Below are 10154 nucleotides of genomic sequence, written 5' to 3' on the forward strand. Positions count from 1 at the left end.
AGGTGGGCATACACAAGTACTATTTGGCCCGATTCTGACAGATCTGGTCTAGAACTCGAGTGAAATCAGGCAAATTGCATGTGTTTTAGTTACAATCTGATGCACAGTCCCGCGTGCACTAGAGCCCCTAGATCTCAAGTGCTGCAAGTAGGACCTGTCAGATCAGACAGCCTCCAGCAGTTCTTGATAGAGTTTATGAGCAGCTGTATGATGCACTTACACTAGCACCAATTTTTTAAGTTTGCAGCCCCGTAGGACTGCAATTAAAAACATGAGTCTAGCACTAGAAAGGGTGCAAAGTGCGCAAGACCTGGTGCCCCTGACAGCATTTACACAGCGCTGCAGCGACAACTTGCTTATTCTGCCCTAATATTTCTTGAACAGTGCCCCTGATTGGCATCAAAGGCATGGTGAGAGCAACTCATAAAATAACTTCTTGTTGCCTAGTTATCTAGCTCAGGTTCTACATGAGCAGAGCCGCGGCGGGCCGGCACACATGGGGAGCTGCGTGACGCAGGATGCAATGACAGTACACATTCGGGGTCGCGCCATGCCATTACCTGAGATGCCCACCCCGGGCACTTCCCAGCAGCAGCAGGACAGCTCTCACTTAGAGCGGGGCATGCCCACACGGCGCAGGGTACACGTAGGGAAATGTGGTCAGCTGCTGCAGAACTACACCCGGTGAGACAGCGCAGTGGGTGCTGAAGTCGGGTCGGTGTGCTCGGCTGTAGCTGCTGAAGGCGCACACGTAATCGTCAGCGACACTCTCTCCTCTCAGGCCTGTCCCATACACGGAAACATCACAGCCACCATCTCTGACCCGTAGCACCGCCTCTTCCAGTTCCTACGTTATGAGACGTGACATCATCAAATTGCGGACACTAGAGGGGGTACGTCCTTAACGTGTTACTGATTGGCTGGTTTGTGCCTAGAGGCGGGATGAGTTATGGAACTAGAGGCAGCACGCGGGTACTACCCTTTGCGCCGTTCAAATCAGAGTAACGGCGGGAAACCCCGCACATGCCGCTCATTCAGGCTGGCCGGCCCCGGCCCGGTGTCACGTACACTCCCCGTAATTCATGATTGTCCTCCCTTGACGTCAGCCGGAGACCGGGGCCTACTCCTCATCATTCTTCTAATGAATCATCTTCGATCTAATAACGGGAGGTTTCCATAGTTACCAATCAGCATCTTATTGTTCTATAGAATGTACTGAAAAATGCACGGTAAAAGCTGGTTAGTTACAATGGGCACCTTCACTATTGAGAAACTTTAGGTGGCAATACCATACCTCCCAACATGACCCTCTCCAGGAGGGACACAATGCTCTGCTCCTGCACTTTCTTAATGTAGGATTACCATCATCTGTGTTGAACAGGTTAATTGAGAAGAAAGGTGCTTCAACACAGGTGATGGCAATCATACATTAGGAGGGAAGTGCAGGAGCATAGCAATGTGTCCCTCCTGGAGAGGGCAATGTTGGGAGGTATGCAATACACGACTGTGATTTGGGCCTCTTCCCTGTTAATTCAGATAGGACAGAGAAATTGCTTGATAAGTGTTGCATCGTATGGGTTTTTACCTCATCTGATCGAAGTCAGAGATCACCATGGCTGCCCAAAGATTTGTCAGATGATCCTAGGCCAGTCAATGGCATTGAATTTGATACATCGTATGCAAAATTATGTATTCTATGCAATCCAGTTGGCAGAGTATCTACCTCGCACAATTTATTTATTTATTTACAGTTTCTTATATAGCGCAGCAGATTCCGTTGCGCTTAACAATAGTAGACAGTGATAAGACAAACTGGGCAACAACAGACAGACTTGGAGGTAGGAGGGCCCTGCTGCAAGCTTACAATCTATAGGGATATAGGGGAAACACAAGGATAGGCACCAGTAATAGCATAGCAGTTACAAGTCCAGAAGGGAATCTATATAATACATAAGTGCCTCTGAGGGTTATGCATGTAGAACTTAAATATGATAGGCTTGCATGAAGAGGTGAGTTTTCAGGGAACACTTGAAAGTTTGGAGACTGGTGGAGAGTCTTAATTTGCGTGGAAGGGCATTCCATAGGATGGGATCAGCCCGATGAAAGTCCTGTAATAGTGAATGGGAGCTAGTGATCCGTGCAGAAGAGAGACGCAGATCTTGTGTAGAACGTAGTGGTCGATATGGGAGATATTTGGTGATAAGTGCAGAGATATATGCTGGTGCAGTATGGTTAATAGCTTTATGTGCAAGTAGAAGTGTTTTATATTGAATACGGTAATATACAGGCAACCAATGGAGGGACTGGCAGAGCGGATCAGCAGACGATGAGCGTCTTGCAAGGAAGATCAGCCTAGCAGCAGCATTTAAAATTTATTGCAGTGGTGAGAGTCTGTTCTTGGGAAGACCAGTTAGGAGACTATTGCAATAATCAATGCGGGATATAATGAGTGCATGGATAAGAGATTTGGTAGTGTCTTGCATGAGAGAGGGTCGTATTTTGGATATGTTTTTTAGATGCATGTAACATGATTTGGAGACAGATTGAATGTGGGGAAGAAAGGACAGTTCAGAGTCAAGGATGACCCCTAGGCAACGAGCTTGTGAGGTAGGGTGGATTATCGAGTTGTCAACAGCGATGGAGATGTCAGGATGGTAACTGTTCTTAGTTGGCGGAAATATAAGTAATTCCGTTTTGGAAATATTGAGTTGGCAACAAGTCATCCAAGATGAGATGGCAGAGAAACAATCAGAGACTCGACCCAAAACCACTGGTGACAACTCTGGGGTTGATAGATAGATTTGAGTATCATCCGCATATAAGTGATACTGAAATCCAAAAAAAGCTGATTAGTTTGCCAAGAGAGGAGGTATAGATTGAGAAAAGCAGAGGACCTAAGACTGAACCTTGCGGAACTTCGACTGACAGAGGTAATGAAGAGGAAGTAGAGTTAGAGAAGCGAACACTGAAAGAGCGATCAGATAGGTAAGATGTGAACCAGGAAAGGGCTTGTATCATTAAGACCTAGGGAGTGTAGTGTTTGTAAGAGAAGAGAGTGATCAACGGTGTCAAATGCAGCAGAAAGATCAAGAAGAATAAGTAGTGAGTAATGGCCTTTAGACTAGCCATTACCAGATCATTCACCACTTTAGTCAGTGCTGTCTCAGTGGAGTGTTGAGAGCGAAAGCCTGACTGAAGTGGGTCTAATAGGGTGTTAGAGTTAAGAAAGTTTGTGACGCGAGAGTAGACAAGTCTCTCCAGTAGCTTGGAGAGGCATGGGAGCTGAGATATAGGACGATAGTTAGAGAGTTAGGGTCAGAATTCTGTTTTTTTTAGAATATCCTAGCCTCCAACTGTACCTATTTAGCCGGTACATTACCAAAGCCTTTAGGGACCCACACACACAGCAACACTGTTGAGTTCTGAGTGATGCTAGAATGCTCAGCACGCTGCGATGTGCCAGCGCTGTGTTCTTCGCTAAGAACACTGTCCCCAACACCGGTGATTAACTAGATTTATCCAGCATTGCTATGCCCCCATGATCGGGGTTTGCACATGTGCTAACCCTGACAACGAACGGCCGTAGCGCATTACACACCTGTGGGGAGGGGTGGTGGTCGCTATTTCTACAATCTACGTCATTATGCATAGAGGAACCCGGCAAGGGTGCCCCCTCTCCCCTTTTATTTAATTGATGTACCAATCATTTGTTTCATATTCTGCAGTCTTGGACAGATTTCAGTGGCATTATGATAGGTAGGACTTAGTAAAAAGTTTTCAGCATTTGCAGATGGTGTTCGGCTTTATATTGACCATCCAGAAATGGCTCTTGGGAAACTTCTAGATAATTTTAAGGAATATGGTGAAATCTCAGGATACACAGTACACACATTGTATCTAAATATATGGGTTTATATTTACACCCTCAAGTCACTACTCCTCACTGGCGTCAACACCACACAGTTCAATGGGCTACATCTGCAATTTAATATTTGGGCATCTAACTCCCCCCAAAATTATCAGAGATGTATAGATTAAATTTTCTAAAGCAATAGATGACAGGTCTAAGGAATTAGAGGGTTGGAAGCATTTAAAGGTCTCTTATATGGGTAGGGATAATCTGATGAAGCTGGTGACCTTTCCAAGGCTGTTATATTTATTACAGCCACTTCCCCTTCTTCTGGCACAAAAAGATTTACGTTTATTAAATGCACATTTCAATTCATCTGGAGATCCAAGCATCCGAGTATTAGCTTTATTAAATTGCAGCACCCTCATTACAATGGGGGTATTCATTTTCTGAACTTATTACACTAAAATCATGCCTCCATAGTAAGGTTCCTCAGGGACTGGATTTATGGTGGTGATTTATACTCCAATGTGTTAATGGAGGGGCAATTCATGGAAAACTAGCTTGATTGGATTTTTACAAATGTCGGACAACAAAATAATAGATACCATTCGTTCAGGGCCGGTGCCACCATTAGGCAGCTGCCTATCGCGCCAGCCACTGGAGGGCACTGCTACTGTACATCTGTTATAGTAAAACATGAAGGATGTGTTTGAAAGAGAGAGAGTCATCCTTCTACAGTATATTGTGGCGCGCCAGCCATGGCCACCACTAATCCACCACCACTCTAGTCATAGTCACATGCTGCAGGTACTGTGCAGCGCTTGCTGTTAAACTTGAATGGTGGCTGAGCAGTGAGCACTGCATGCTGATGATTCTTGGATCTATCATCCTTTCAACACTTGATGAGATATCAGTCAGCCCCGCCCCCACCCCAGCACTCTCCAGACCCCAGCGGCATCAGGCAGAACTTAATGACAGCAGGCTCAGCACAGTCCCTGCAGCATGGTCTGGTGACACAGACAGAAGAGTCTTTCCGGTTACATTGTAGGTGAGTGCAGCATAGCTAGGGGGTGAAAGGGAGCACAGAGTGGGATTGAGAATAGGATAAAATATAGTGTGTGGGGTAGTACAGTGTGGGGGATTGGTGCGTATGCACGGCGTGGGGGATGGGAGTTAGGGTGTACAGTGTGAAGGATCGGGAGTGGTATACACAGTGTGGGGGATGGGAGTTAGGGTGTACAGTGTGGGGGTGGTAATTATGCACAGTGTCTGGGATGGGGTTGGTATATACCGTGTGGGGGATGGGAGTCATGATGTATAGTGTGGGTGGTATGCACAGTGTGGGGGATCAGGGTGGTATGTACAGTGTGGGGAATGGGAGTAAGGATGTACAGTGTGTGGGATGGCGGTTCTATGCACAGTGTGGGGGATGGGGTGATATGTACAGTTTGGGGGATGGGAGTTAGGATGCACAGTGTGGGGGATGGGGGTGGTATGTACAGTGTTGGGGATGGGGGTGGTATGTACAGTGTGGGGGATAGGCATGGTATGTACAAGTATTGGGGTGGTATGTACAGTGTCTGGGATCAGTAGCAAACGCAGGATTTTCAGAAGGGGGTTTCCAGAGGGGTGGAGCAAAGCACAAAGATGGACACTTAGGTGACCCAGTATATGCCGGGTCAGTTAAAGTATTATAGATAGACCAAATGTTTATAAATAATAATAATAATAATACAAAAAATATATATATATATATATATATACATACATATACATACATACAGGGGTGTCAACAGCAGTGTAGACCCCTGGGCATAGCAATGTATTGGGGCACCTACCGATCCTCCAGAAGTAGGGGTGGGGGAAGCTTTGATGTCCCCGGTTGGTAGGGGGTATTATATCAACCGCTCAGCATGTAGGGCCTGGATCAGTAATTTCCACTAATTACCCCCTTACTGCACAGATGATGGGAAATGGAGTGGGAGAAGGGGGCATGGGCTGAATGAAGGGGCCCTGATACATAACTTCCAGGGTGGTAGAGGATGTTTAATATGCAGAGGAGGAGTGTATAGTGGAGTGGGCTCATTATTCATAATTTTCTGGTGGGAGGACAGCTTGCTTGACTGCAGATATCTCCAGTTTCCGGAAATAGATTTCTTAGATTATAATGGAATTAAAAACTAGAGAATCCCACCTACCAAATGGTATTGGGGACTAGGGGATCAGAGTTCAGGAGGCAGAGCGTGCGGTACTGGATGGGGGTGGTACTGTATGTACTGTATGTACAGTGTCTGGGATGGGTGTGGTATGTACAGTGTGGGGGATGGGAGTTAGGTTGTACAGTGTGGGGGATGGGGGTGGTATGCACAGTGTCTGGGATGGGGGTAGTACTGTATGTACAGTGTCTGGGATGGGTGTGGTATGTACAGTGTGGGTGATGGGAGTTAGGTTGTACGGTGTTGGGGATTGGGGTGGTATGCACAGTGTGGGGGATGGGAGCCACACCAAGAGAAATAAGTGTGCCATACCCTATAGTATATCCGTGCTGATGCTGGATTTCTAGCCCGAATCAAAGTGTTTGCCACTTTCTCTGAAAAACCATTTTTCTTAGGATGGCTGTCTCAAGAGCCATGCCCTCAATGCCAACCGATCCAGACCCATGTGTACACAAGGGCCCTGACTGGGAAGATCCTGCCATAGAGGTAGTTGTATCAGTTTGCTGAGAACTCGAGGAAGCAATGACACTGGAGGAAAGGTATATGGAAGACGAAATCTCCATAGAATGGAAAGAGCATCTGTGAACATTGCTTAAGGATCCCTGGACCCGAACAGGGGAACTTTGTGGTTGTGACGAGTCGTCATGAGACCCATGTCTGGCTCGCCCCATCTTTTGACAATCAATTGGAATACTTCTTCTTTGCGACTTAGAAAGTCTGCCTCCCAATTTAGGGAAGGAATACCGCTGAGATGGCTGGTACATGGCACTCAGCCCACTGAAGGATCTTTGTTACCTCCTTCATGGCTCCTACACTTCTGGTACCGCCCTGGCGATTTATGTACACCCCTGTGGTTGTTTTGTCCGATTGGACTTGGACTGGTCTGCCTTGTAGCAGATTCTGCAACAACTGTAGTGTGTTGAAGACCACTCTCAGCTCCAGAATGTTTATGGACAGGCAGGTTTTTGCTGGGGTCCATCTTCCTTGCAAGGATTCTACTACGGCCCCCCACCATCTCAGACTGGCATCTGTGGTGAGGAGAACCCATTGTGGAATCCAGAAAGGTCAAATCACCATGAGGTGAGCTTTGTTGAGCTACCAGGTAGGGTAGGATGGTAACAATGGTGTGAGACACATGTTGCAATTTTAAGGAGGAAAAAGTGTGGTTTTTAATAACGAAAATGTGTGATTTTTAGACATGCACAATTTTTAGTAATGATAATGTGCACTTTTTTAGATTTTTTTGAAAAGTGCAGAAATGAAAAAAAAAAATGCCGTGGGGTCCTCCTCCTGAGCATAACCAGCCCACGGGCTCATTGAGCCAGACCTGATTTCAAAAATACGGGGGACAAAAAGCATAGAGGGTCCCCCATATTTCTGAAACCAGCACCAGACACTTGGACCGGTCCTAGTTCCAAAAATATGGGAGACGAAATAACTGGGGGTCCCTTGTATTTTGCAGCCAGCTGGCTCTCCCCTGCTGGAGAGTCACCGCTGGAGCCTAGAATGGTAATGTATGCTGGTAAAATTAGTATATGTATTAAAGATATACTTTTCTCTGTGTGTGGGTTATTATTTGAACATTGTTTTACAGGTGAACTACAAGTCCAAGGGGGCCCATTAATGCCTCTCATGCTGGGACTTGTGGTTCACCAAGTCACCATGAGGGGCCCATGGTACTATGTTGAGGTTGATAGGGTCCATTGTATGCATTATTATACATCAATTGGCTTTCTGCTTTATGGATTTTGTATTTGATCCCCAACCTGCCAGTTTATTTTTTCTATAGCCATGAATTTGAGGCCTGTCAATTTGCAGCCATGCTTCACTCAAAATTGGTCTGATACACAGTGCTGAATACCCTCCTGGTGTTCCTAATGTTTCTAATGTGCTGTTCTGGGGGAAACTCCATATTACCTTAACGGCTGCTTATTGGAGAGATAGGAGCAGCAATTACCCCGGAATCCTGCCTGCAACGTGCAAGGCCACCCCACGTGAAACGCCGGAGGCGCCATCGCGGAGATATCTCTGTGCACCCAGCCTTCCCTGTAAGAACGGAGAGGTGGTGAGTCGGGGTTCGGCGGCTTCCCGTGCGCTCGGGTGACCCTGCTAGGACGCGCGGGCTGTGACACTGCTGAGACTGAAGACGGGGCTACTCGGCCACGAGTGACTGGAGGTTGATCCTTGGCGGCTGGCTGAAAAAGCTGCGATAACGGCATACTAGTGTGACCCCCTGCACCCACTATCCCTGGAGGCTGTGTGAAGGAGGGCTTCTGCTGAAACACTATTGCCCTACAGGAAGCCAAGGGAGACTCTGATTATCTCAGAAGCCTGCCTGGTAAATCCTTGGTTTCAAATTTGCCCTGTAGCAGTTACCTATTGCCCCTCACCATTTAACTTGCCCACTACAACCCTCAATATATAGAAAGCTCTGCTAACTTAGACAGACCCGCCCCATTTTGAGACCCAATTTATTGCTGGTGAATACTAGACAAGTTCGGCGAATACCCGAGTCTGCTTGCCTAATCTGACCAACAGAACTGTGACAGTAACAGGCATAATCTGCGACAGATCCAGTTGATGGCCTTTGTAAGATAAAACAAATTATCCCTGCTATTAATAGTGTAATTGGTATATCGAACCTTAGTGTTTCTATTGCCTGTAATCCTTATTTTTCCCTATTCCCTTTCAATACGGGTGTGGTATAATTACCCGACAGTCTGGATTCCGACAGTCATTAGTCAGACGTCAGAATCCCGACTGCACAGCGTGGGGAGTGCAATGAAGCCCCTTGCGGGCTCTCTGCTCTCGCACCTAGCAGTCGGGATTCCGACGTCGGAGTAATGACTGTTGGAATCCTGACTGTCGGGGAGCCGTCCGGCACCCTTCAATACATATTACACTGTCATTGTAAAGATTTATTTTACCATTGTATGCTCAAACCCTTGGAAGATATAACTAGATATAATTGATACTCCACTGCCATCTAGAGGACAAACTGTTAATTTACATCCAGATAATTATCCTGGAATACATACAGTATGACCCTTTTCATGATGTATATTCACAAAGGGCAGTATTCAATGAGGCTGATTCGCCATGTTTTATGGTGATTTTGTGCTATTTTCGTGCTGTACAGCGATTTTTTTGACTAAAACGGTGAATCACCCTATTCAATGACCAGATGGCGAGTACATTTCAAGGTTTTTATCGCCATGATTCACCGAGTAGCAATCGCTATCTTTTTATGGTGAAGTGGAATGTGAACTTTTAAAATAAAGTGTTTTGTTTTTTACATTTGGTGTCAAAAAATCAGGAATTTTATTCTGAGGAGGGGCATGCTATTTTTATTAAAGTGCTGTAAGCACATGAATATATATTTAATAAAAATAAAAAAATAAAAATAAATATATATATATATATATATATATATATAAATTTATTTATTTATTTTACACAGCAGCCAGCAGGGGGCCGGGAGCTGAGCCGCTCATTAGATATTCATATATTCACTGCACCTGATCATTACATATGCACGATCGGGTGTAGTGAATACCCGGTCCCCTGTTGGCTATCCCGGGGGGCTGCCTGGCTCCCGGGGAGCCCACCTCCCCCCCACAAACGTTCTGGGGCTTCCATCTCCCTGCCTGTCGCCGTCCTCAGGCTCCCTGCGGCATCGCCGCAGGAGTTAAAATTCGCTGGTCAGGGGCAGTGAGCCCCTGACTCGTTGAATACTGGAGCCGGCGAGGCTCCGGAACGCGGCGGGCAGTGGTGAATGTGCAGCGAATCCTAAACAGGATTCGCTGCACATCGTCAAAATTCTCATTGAATACTGCCCAAAGAGTTACCAGTGTACTAGGATAGCTTTTAGCCAGAGATGTGAGGACTTCAGACCTACCTACAGTCATTTTTAACTTGCATTTATTGGTATATTAAGAAGTGCTGACATTTGTCACAAATTTCTTGTCCACTCATAGACCCTTTACAGGGCATGAAAAAATTCGGTACTGCTTTCCTAGCACGGCGCCCACGATCTAGATTGTATGTGTGGGGCTGATATCTCAAGCATCTCATGCATCTTATGT

At 46.1% G+C, this 10154-nt stretch overlaps 1 protein-coding gene across 2 annotated transcripts in view; it reads right to left on the reverse strand.

The window, feature by feature from the left end:
- The window catches only part of AHCTF1 (AT-hook containing transcription factor 1), a 63636-nt gene extending 62732 nt beyond the window's left edge, over positions 1 to 904 (reverse strand). The window contains exon 1 of one of the 2 annotated variants that reach the window (XM_083176257.1): positions 561 to 904. The gene's annotated coding sequence lies outside the window, so the exon portion shown is untranslated. The remainder of the gene's footprint in view (positions 1 to 560) is intronic. The other variant, XM_083176256.1, reaches the window with a different exon arrangement.
- Between the last annotated feature and the right edge of the window lie 9250 nt (positions 905 to 10154).

The sequence above is a fragment of the Crinia signifera genome, chromosome 3 (assembly GCF_055691185.1).
Source record: "Crinia signifera chromosome 3, ASM5569118v1, whole genome shotgun sequence".
NCBI classification, from domain to species: Eukaryota; Metazoa; Chordata; class Amphibia; order Anura; family Myobatrachidae; genus Crinia; species Crinia signifera.